We start from the raw sequence: 9,217 nt of genomic DNA on the forward strand, positions 1-9,217 counted from the left end.
TCCTTGACAATTATGAACTTAAATTTTTGCGTCTTTTGGCCCTCCAAATTAATGTAGAGATAGTACTTCGGAATAAAAAGAAGTTTTCTTGAGTTGGACGAAGTGCTAGAGGTAAACATTCAGTACTTCGCCTACCACACAAGATTCCACCATAACCTAATATTAACCTAAACCTAAACCTAAACCTATAACTTAAACCTAAAACCTAAACCTAAACCTAAAACCCAAATGTATTCTCAAATCCCTAAACCTAAACCTACACCTAATCCTAATCTCAACTCCCTAAAGATTTCAACATTTTCGACCGTTGGATTGAGTATGCTTTCGATTGTATTGCAGGGTATGGGCCCCACCAGAATCGAATAATCAGATCATCTCGCAGCAGAGGAAAGAGCAGAAGCTACTGGTGGTCTCTGAGGCACGTGAGACGAAGAGGGTTAGTATGCCATTGGTTTTTTTTTTTTTTTTTAAATAAAATTTATGGCGATGATTTTTCGCCTTGCACAGATTCCCTTAATCTTGTTTTTTATTTAAGTCAGACTCTTGGGAAAGATAAAGATATTATGGGGGAGGTTTTCAAGACCCATGAAGCAATTTAGTGAGTAGCGGATTTTCCATCCATTTCCTCGGATATTTATTAATTTATTCTTACAATTTCTTAAAAATTAATTTATTTCGGTGCTTATTTTTAGATCTTTGGACAAGACAATTTCCACACTTCAGATGGAGCTGGCTGCTGCTCGGAGTTCTCAGGAGATGGTAGGCCTTGGCAATTCTTCTGTAGCCTCGGACTCTTGTGAGGCCACGAGGAAGAAGGCATTCATTGTGATTGGAATTAATACCGCCTTTAGCAGCAGGAAAAGGCGGGATTCAGTCAGAGAGACTTGGATGCCTCAAGGTTAATTTCCCATCCTTTTCAGTAGAATATGTAGTGAAGTAAGTTACTTTATGATTGATATGTCTGTATGATCATTTAAAACTGACAATTCGATGAGCGTTGGCTGCAAGTAGTCCCCCAGTATCCATTCCGTTCTTTAAGCTGCGTTTGGACTCACCATTGAATTGGACTCTGTTATAATTTGTTCAGTAGAGCGGAAATGACAAATTGTGATTACCTTCCTTAGCAATTTTAGTGAAGACATCATATTGTAGTCGTATTTGTTTGAATTCCAACATGGAAGTAATGTTTTTATGACATGGAGCCTGGTCATTCAACATGACTACTAAGGAAGGTAACTCCAATTTGGTTGTTCAATTCACTACTACATGCCTATGCAGCAGTTAAGTATCAACTGCCCATCTCAGCTCTTCATTTTTCGATTGATTGTTGAAAACATGATCAGATGAAAAACGGATTTTCTTTGCAACTGGTTTCAACTTGCATTTGGTACGAGTTTGAATGACAAGTGGCAGAAGTTTCTGCTATAATAGGTGCATGTTTCAACTATTTCCCAGGTTTAGTTATAGTTTGTATGGGGTTTCTATGGTAATTTAGATTTATTCAGATAAATTGTTTGGATTTAGTTGGGTTTCTCGTTTGTTTTATAAGTGTTTCTTTTCTAGTAAGTCTATGTTCTAGTAATGCCAAGACCGCAATCTCAAGCCTTTATATTTGTTGATTTTTTTATTGTCCTTAATGTTACTTTGCTCTTCTCATGGGACTGCACTCGCTGTTTTATTTATTTGTGAAATAAAAACGTACATCCAGAGAGAGGGAACGAATCAGCCATACAAAGCTTAGTTTTGGATAACACCTTCCTTGGCATAGGAAGGATTTCTTATGTGCAATATGCTGAGAATCACTACTAGGAATCATGGTTACCAAAGAGCTTGACATAGAAATACAAAAACGCATCACCCACTTTGTAAAATCTATCATGAACCTTTGGATAGGCTCTCTAGGATCGACAGTAGTAGCTGCATGTATGGTAGAATTCCCTGGTACAATCATTCAGAGAGTCTCTCCTAAGGATGATTCCTATAAAGTTCTAAATGGTACTGCTAGCTGTAGGAACCCAATGTGACATGTATTCAAGAACTTCATTCTCTTGTTACTTGATCTAGTGCAGCTCCTCATGGACAAATCTGGACATGTTGCCTCTTTTCCGAACAAAATATTTCATAAATTTTAAATAAATGGAAGAATCTTATTTGTAAATTAATCTGAAAAAAACATTTTTATTTTAGCCGTGTTGTTTGTGTTTGAAATTAGAAATGAATGGAGAGGTTAGAGTGGTCAACTGCTCCTCCAATGGCTACATAGGGTGTAATCTATCTCTAAAATGGATGATTGTGATTGGGTCTAGGACAACAGTTATGTGTTTGGTTGATTGAAATCAATTGGGCATCTATCCTACTTGATGAAGGAAAGGCATGCTTTAGGTTTCAACATTCCTTGCATTGGTAGACTGTGTAATAGCATATGGATGGTTTTTTTTTTAACACATGCACACACACCACCACAAACTCACGCCATGGTGGGATTTCACCACCTATGGGTACTCAAACCCTCAACCAAGTGTGCCATTATTCTCTTACCTTTGCCAAGAGCTCTATTGCAATGCATCTATTCAATGTTTTTGACGATTCAATTTTATTTGATTTTTTTTTTCTAAATTATCTATTTGTTTTCTTTTTCTTTTTTAGTTTTAAAATTTTGAGGATAAAAAATGTACCATGGTTGGACCTGTGGCAATTTCTTTAGTAAAGCTGACCAAGCTAGTTGCTAGCATGGTTGCAAGACTCATGTTGTATGCACCATAGTTGATCCATATTGCAAAATCTCTAGAATATTGAAGTGAAATAAGGCAGGGGAATGGAAATTTGACAAGGAAAGTGGCTTTCAAGGTGTGTTATGAAGTCACTTTCCTTAATGCAGTATCGACCCCCACTATGGACAAAATCCGAGTGTGCAACTAGGTTACTGCAATCCATACCTAGGATACAATGAAGCTTAGGGTACCCGTCTTTGATCTCCCACTCAATAGTGTTAGTTGATTGAGACCCCAAATACCTCTTAACAATGAATGTAAACAGAAGCTGTATCTGTAAGTCCATTTCTTACCTTTGTAGTGGCAAGATAACAAATTAAAGACAATGAAATAAATAAAGAACAATGAAGGCTTCTAGATAGAGTTTTGTGAAAGAGAAGTTGTAGAGAAAAGCCAAATGCTGTAATGTACAAAACCCCTCATAGGACCCTCCTTATACAGAGGTTTTGGTGTGTGCAATGGATCCTGTGCCTATTTTGAATAGTTATATCATTATTCAATGGACCTTCCTTATGTAGAGGTTTTATTGTCTTTTGCAATAGGTATTGTTCCTGTTCTTAGTAGTCATGTGATTGTTCAAGGCATCCCCTTCTCACCCAGGCAACCGTTCCAACAATCCAGTCATCTTGACACATCCTCAGGACCACATAACCAACACCAGCCTACAGACCATCTAACTGCCACTTGGGTGTAGCACGCCAGTTAGGGAAAAGTTTAGGGCACCTTGAGATGATGCATGTGTGCGAAGTGAAAGCTGCATCAAGTGCTTTGTGCCCAAGGGCCAAGTCTTTAGCATTTAATTTGGCAGGGTGCTATTTGCTTTAAAGTACAGGTGGATGTTGTACATTCCTGTGTTGATTACTCAAGCATGACGGTTATGCGCATTCTTTCAGGTGAATGTTGCATGTGGGAGGGTTGGAGCTGCATATTTCAGATTCAAGCATCTGGTACGTCTCTTGTCAAGAATGCACATGTGTAGTTCATCAAACAATACATTATGTGATATCGTGCGCATGATATCTATGTTGTAATTTCCCTCATGTATTTTGCTTAAAATCCATGTTTATGCATGATTCTCATGCATTAACATGGATTTGGGCTAAAAAAGATCGAAATGAAAAATTTGAGAAAACAGAGGAGATTTTCTTTTATAAAGTAAGTATTTGGGACCAAGTGGTTACGTATTTGCTCCATTAAATTTGCTCAAAATTAATGGAGCAGACCCGGATGTGCGTCGGAGCTATCCGGATGAGCGGGGTTCCCTGGAAAGAGGGAACCGCTATTATGACCATGATGAAGCTGTCCATTTTTTATGGACAGCATTGGAGGGGCCTGGCCATTTGGACAGGCCATGTTTATGTATTTGATTGAAATTAATGGAGCAGACCCGGATGTGCGTCGGAGCTATTCGGAAGAGCGGGGTTCCCTGGAAAGAGGGAACCGCTATTATGACCATGATGAAGCTGTCCATTTTTTATGGACAGCATTGGAGGGGCCTGGCATTTATGTCGGATGGCCGTATTTATATTTGTATTTGCTTTGCAGGGACCATACCCTTAACCTAAACCAAAACCTAAACTTGAACCTATACCTAAACTTGAAAACCCAAACATAAACCTGATCCTGAACCCAAACCCGATTTCCTAAACCTAAACCTTAACCTATTCTCAATTCCCTAAACCTATGTCTTATAACCTAAACCTAAACCTAAACCTTAACTTATACTTATAACCTATAACCTAAACCAAAACCCATGACCTAAAACCTTAACCTATAACCTAAACCCCAACCTTAACTTAAACCTATAACCTAAACTTGAACATATAACCTTAACCTAAAACCTAAAACCTAAACCTAAACCCATAACCTAAATGTATTCTCAATTCCCTAAACTTAAACCTACACCTAATCCTAATCTTAACTCCCTAACCTAAACCTATACCTAAACTTGAAAACCCAAACATAAACCCCATCCCGAACCCAAACCCGAATTCCTAAATGTAAACCTTAACCTATTCTCAATTCCCTAAACCTATGTCTTATAACCTAAACCTAAACCTTAACTTATACCTATAACCTATAACCTAAACCAAAACCCATGACCTAAAACCTTAACCTATGACCCAAAACCTCAACCTTAACTTAAACCTATAACCTAAACCTGAACATATAACCTTAACCTAAAACCTAAACCTAAACCGATAACCTAAATGTATTCTCAATTCCCTAAACTTAAACCTACACCTAATCCTAATCTTAACTCCCTAACCTAAACCTATACCTAAACTTGAAAACCCTTAACCTTGACCTATAACCTAACCTAAACCTATACTTATAACCCCAAAACCTATTACCTAAACCCATTCTCAAATCCAAAACCTATAACCTAAACCTGAACCTATTATCAAATCCCAAGACCTATAACCTAAACCATAACCAAAACCTATAACCTAAACCCGAACCCATTCTCAAATCCCCAAAACCCAAACCGATACCTAAACCTAAACCTAAACCTAAACCTATAACCTAACCTCAACCTAGACGTAAACCTAAACCTATAGCCTAAACTCAAATCCCTAAACCTTAACCTAGACCTAGACCTAAACCTAAACCTATAGCCTAAACTCAAATCCCAAAACCTTAACCTATAACCTAACCTAAACCTATACTTATAACCTAAAACTATTCCCAAATCCCAAAACCTATTACCTAAACCTAAACCTAAACCTATAACCTAAACTCAATTCCCTAAACCTCAACCTAAACTTAAACCTAAACCTATAACCTAAACTCAATTCCCTAAACCTCAACATAGACCTAATCCTAAACCTATAGCCTAAACTCAAATCCCTAAACCTTGACCTATAACCTAACCTAAACCTATACTTATAACCTAAAACTATTCCCAAATCCCAAAACCTATTACCTAAACCTAAACCTAAACCTAAACCTATAACCTAAACTCAATTCCCTAAACCTCAACCTAGACCTAAACCTAAACCTATAGCCTAAACTCAAATCCCTAAACCTTAACCTATAACCTAACCTAAACTTATACTTAAAACCTAAAACTATTCCCAAATCCCAAAACCTATTCCCTAAACCAAAACCAAAACCTATAACCTAAACCCGAACCCATTCTCAAATCCCAAAACCCAAACCTCAACCTAAACCTAAACCTAAACCTATAACCTAAACTCAATTCCCTAAACCTCAACCTAGACCTAATCCTAAACCTATAGCCTAAACTCAAATCCCTAAACCTTGACCTATAACCTAACCTAAACCTATACTTATAACCTAAAACTATTCCCAAATCCCAAAACCTATTACCTAAACCCATTCTCAAATCCATAACCTATAACCTAAACCTGAACCCATTCTCAAATCCATAACCTATAACCTAAACCTGAACCCATTATCAAATCCCAAGACCTATAACCTAAACCAAAACCAAAACCTATAACCTAAACCCGAACCCATTCTCAAATCCCCAAAAACCCAAACCGACACCTAAACCTAAACCTAAACCTAAACCTATAACCTAACCTCAACCTAGACCCAAACCTAAACCTATAGCCTAAACTCAAATCCCTAAACCTTAACCTAGACCTAGACCTAAACCTAAACCTATAGCCTAAACTCAAATCCCAAAACCTTAACCTATAACCTAACCTAAACCTATACTTATAACCTAAAACTATTCTCAAATCCCAAAACCTATTACCTAAACCTAAACCTAAACCTAAACCTATAACCTAAACTCAATTCCCTAAACCTAAACCTAGACCTAAACCTAAACCTATAGCCTAAACTCAAATCCCTAAACCTTAACCTATAACCTAACCTAAACTTATACTTAAAACCTAAAACTATTTCCAAATCCCAAAACCTATTCCCTAAACCAAAACCAAAACCTATAACCTAAACCCGAACCCATTCTCAAATCCCAAAACCCAAACCTCAACCTAAACCTAAACTTAAACCTATAACCTAAACTCAATTCCCTAAACCTCAACCTAGACCTAATCCTAAACCTATAACCTAAACTCAAATCCCAAAACCTTAACTTATAACCTAATCTAAACCTATACTTATAACCTAAAACTATTCCCAAATCCCAAAACCTATTACCTAAACCTAAACCTAAACTTAAACCTATAACCTAAACTCAATTCCCTAAACCTCAACCTAAACCTAAACCTAAACCTATAGCCTAAACTCAATTCCCTAAACCTCAACCTAGACCTAATCCTAAACCTATAGCCTAAACTCAAATCCCTAAACCTTGACCTATAACCTAACCTAAACCTATACTTATAACCTAAAACTATTTCCAAATCCCAAAACTTATTACCTAAACCCATTCTCAAATCCAAAACCTATAACCTAAACCTGAACCCATTATCAAATCCCAAGACCTATAACCTAAACCAAAACCAAAACCTATAACCTAAACCCGAACCCATTCTCAAATCCCCTAAACCCAAACTGACACCTAAACCTAAACCTATAACCTAATCTCAACCTAGACCTAAACCTAAACCTATAGCCTAAACTCAAATCTCTAAACCTTAACCTAGACCTAGACCTAAACCTAAACCTATAGCCTAAACTCAAATCCCAAAACCTTAACCTATAACCTAACCTAAACCTATACTTATAACCTAAAACTATTCCCAAATCCCAAAACCTATTACCTAAACCTAAACCTATAACCTAAACTCAATTCCCTAAACCTCAACCTAAACCTAAACCTAAACCTATAACCTAAACTCAATTCCCTAAACCTCAACCTAGACCTAATCCTAAACCTATAGCCTAAACTCAAATCCCTAAACCTTGACCTATAACCTAACCTAAACCTATACTTATAACCTAAAACTATTCCCAAATCCTAAAACCTATTACCTAAACCTAAACCTAAACCTAAACCTATAACTTAAACTCAATTCTCTAAACCTCAACCTAGACCTAAACCTAAACCTATAGCCTAAACTCAAATCCCTAAACCTTAACCTATAACCTAACCTAAACTTATACTTAAAACCTAAAACTATTCCCAAATCCCAAAACCTATTCCCTAAACCAAAACCAAAACCTATAACCTAAACCCGAACCCATTCTCAAATCCCAAAACCCAAACCTCAACCTAAACCTAAACCTAAACCTATAACCTAAACTCAATTCCCTAAACCTCAACCTTGACCTAATCCTAAACCTATAACCTAAACTCAAATCCCAAAACCTTAACCTATAACCTAACATAAACCTATACTTATAACCTAAAACTATTCCCAAATCCCAAAACCTATTACCTAAACCTAAACCTAAACCTATAACCTAAACTCAATTCCCTAAACCTCAACCTAAACCTAAACCTAAACCTATAACCTAAACTCAATTCCCTAAACCTCAACCTAGACCTAATCCTAAACCTCTAACCTAAACTCAAATCCCAAAACCTTAACCTATAACCTAACCTAAACCTATACTTATAACCTAAAACTATTCCCAAATCCCAAAACCTATTACCTATACCTAAACCTAAACCTAAACCTAAACCTATAACCTAAACTCAATTCCCTAAACCTCAACCTAGACCTAATCCTAAACCTATATCCTAAAATCAAATCCCTAAACCTTGACCTATAACCTAAACCTATCCCTATAACCTAACCTAAACCTATACTTATAACCTATAACCTAACCTAAACCTTGACCTATCCCTATACCCAAACCTACACCTCATCCTAATCTCAACTCCCTAACCTAAACCTAAACTTGAAAGCCCAAACCTAAACCCGATCCCAAACCCGGACCCAGTTTTCTAAACCTAAATCTTAACCTGTAATCAAGTTCCCAAAAGCTATAACCTATAACCTAAACCTTAACCTAAACCTTAACCAAAACCTATAACCTAAACCTTAACCTAAACCTAAACCAAAACCTATAACCTAAACCTTAACCTATAACCTAAACTTAATTATAACCTATAGCCTAACCTTAACCTAAACCTATAACCTAAACCTAAACCAAACCTAAACCTATAATCATATGGTGAGACCATTTCTTTTGTGTCAATTTCATTCCTCTTTGAGTTTTTTTTTTTAATTCATTAAGAAAAAAAAAGTGGTTATACGTGATGCACTTCTTTCACTGTCTTTCTTTTCTCTAATGGGCATTCTAATTTATGAATGACATGACTGTTTGTAGGATGATGGAATATACGAAGCTGCTGAAATTCGGTGAAGTCGAGCACATTTCTCTAATGAAGCCAAAGATTTATATTTTCAGCATTATTGTATTTGTAACTGTAATTGATTGTAATTGTAATTAATTGAATGAAGGATTGTAATTGTAATTGAATGAATGAATGATTGTAATTGAATGAATGAATGATTGTACAGGTGGTATTTGAATGAATGAATGATTATGAAGGTGGT

General features: G+C 36.5%; 1 long non-coding RNA gene across 2 annotated transcripts; it reads left to right on the forward strand.

Moving 5' to 3' along the window:
* The first annotated feature begins 210 nt into the window (after window positions 1-210).
* On the forward strand, window positions 211-3,719 carry LOC131247281 (uncharacterized). 2 transcript variants are annotated; one of them, XR_009171599.1, is made up of 4 exons: window positions 211-436; window positions 540-598; window positions 693-898; window positions 3,665-3,719. It is a non-coding gene; the product is annotated as an uncharacterized LOC131247281 (long non-coding RNA). The 2 variants fall into 2 exon arrangements; XR_009171598.1 differs by lacking the exon at window positions 3,665-3,719 and having other exon boundaries at window positions 693-1,157.
* Window positions 3,720-9,217: the final 5,498 nt, after the last annotated feature.

This window comes from Magnolia sinica, chromosome 5 (assembly GCF_029962835.1).
Source record: "Magnolia sinica isolate HGM2019 chromosome 5, MsV1, whole genome shotgun sequence".
In the NCBI taxonomy this organism is placed as follows: Eukaryota; Viridiplantae; Streptophyta; class Magnoliopsida; order Magnoliales; family Magnoliaceae; genus Magnolia; species Magnolia sinica.